Here is a 1,989-nt window from a genome sequence, read left to right as displayed (position 1 = left end):
GCGGGGAGCCTGCTTCTCCCTTAAAAGAAAAAAAGATTTTATTTATTTATTTAACAGAGAGAGAGAGAGAGAGCACAAGCAGGGGGAGTGGCAGGGAGAGGGAGAAGCAGGCTCCCAGCCAAGCAGAGAGTCCCATGCAGAGCCAGATCCCAGGACCCTGGGATCATGACCTGAGCTGAAGGCATATGCTTAACGACTGGCCCAGGAACCCCCCCGAGAATTGGGGTTTTAAGCCCCACATGGGGACAGAGGTCAAACTGAGGTCCCAGGAACAGCACAGAACTGAAACTGAGCACCCTGCACAAAGCTAGGAGCTGAGAATGGGCTGTCTGTTCTGGGCGCAGGAGACAGAGAAAAAAAATCCATCCACAGGCCCTGGGATGCAGTATGGAAGCAAGCCACCCAACAGGGAGTGCATGGGAAAAGTCACTGCAGGTGAACCCAAGGTTCACCAAAGTATGGGCTCGGATTCCAACCAAACCTCTGGTATGAACACCTGCTCTGAGATACTCACTCATGAATAAAATGGTAAGAAACCTGTGTTGCCTGTAAGACTGTGGCAAGCTGGCCCCCAGGGATGGCAGTGGGGCCCAGGGGACTCCTGTAGGCAGGAGAAACACAAAGAGGTCAAAAAACCTTCCACAATGACACCACCACGGGAAAATCCAACCCGTTGTACAGATAATAGTAACCACACCATGCCCCCTCCCTAATGCTGTTTTATAATTGGGACAACTGAGGGTCATTGAGCTTAAGCAAGTTACCTAAGGTCAGTTAGCAATCGAAGTATTTGATTTCTCTGTGACTCAGTCTTCTCAGCTGTAAAATGAGAATAATTTTAGCGTCCCGCCCTCATAGGATTGTTGCAAAGATAAAATGAGATGCTACCTGTAAAGCACTTATTAGAATGATGCCAGGCACATAATAATAGTGTTAACACAGAGAAAGTTAAGTTTTAAAGATTCAGAGATAAAGAAGGAATAGAGGCTCTAAAAAACGGGACATTATGAGGAAAGAACTGGTGCATTAAGAAAAGGAATTCTGGAGGGGCGCCTAGGTGGTTCAGTCGGTTAAGTGACTCTTGATTTCGGGTCAGCTCACGATCTCAGGGTCGTGAGATGGAGCCGGGCATTGGGCTCCGTGCTCAGCAGGGAATCTGCTTGTCCCTCTGCCCTGAAGCCCCCACCCCTGCTCATGCTTTCTCAAATAAATAAATAAAATCTTAAAAAAAAAGAAGAAAAAGAAGTAGTTTATCAGAGAGTAGGCACACCGGCTAGGACTGCAGCCAGATTTCTGGGTTCACATCTAGTGCTGCGAAGCACCAGTCATGTGACCTTAGACATGTCACTTGCCTCTCTGACATTCAGTTTCCCATCTACAAAACTGCAACCAGAAAGGGAGTGTCAAGACTGAGTATAGGCTCTGGAATTAGACCGTCAGAGTTCGAGCGCTGACCCCAGCTAGGCGAGCCTTGGGCATGTTCCTCAGCTTCTCTGCCTCAGACTCTCACCTCTGAAATAGGGTTGGTTATGAAAATAAAATGAGCTAATATACATAAACCTATATATATGTATGTATGTATGTATGTATATATACTATATACGTAAAATAGACATAAATACTTAAGATACAATTCTGGCACCTAAGTGCTCGATGACCTTGTGAGGTTATTGTAGAGATGAAATGGGTTGATGGGCGTGGGAACAGAGGAGATGCTCGGTAAAGGCCAGTGATGACCACGCATTCCCGGCCGGCTTCCCCTTCCCTGGGCCCCCATGGCCGCTGAAGCAACGATCACTGAACAACTGGACGGTGGCCATGGCAGGCAAGTGAGGGAGACAGGGGCAGGCCAAGCCACTGGAGGGAAAAGGCCCCTCCTTTGTACCCAGGATTCAGCTCTCCCTCCTCTGCTGGATTCGAGAGGGGGATGGAAAACATGCATCTTCACCTTCCCTTCCCCTCCCATACAAGGGCATTTACATCAAAGGA

This window comes from Leptonychotes weddellii, chromosome 5 (assembly GCF_054177405.1).
Source record: "Leptonychotes weddellii isolate Sample4059 chromosome 5, ASM5417740v2, whole genome shotgun sequence".
Classification (NCBI taxonomy): Eukaryota; Metazoa; Chordata; class Mammalia; order Carnivora; family Phocidae; genus Leptonychotes; species Leptonychotes weddellii.
The sequence above is the reverse complement of the archived record's forward strand: the minus strand, read 5'-3'. Positions refer to the sequence as shown.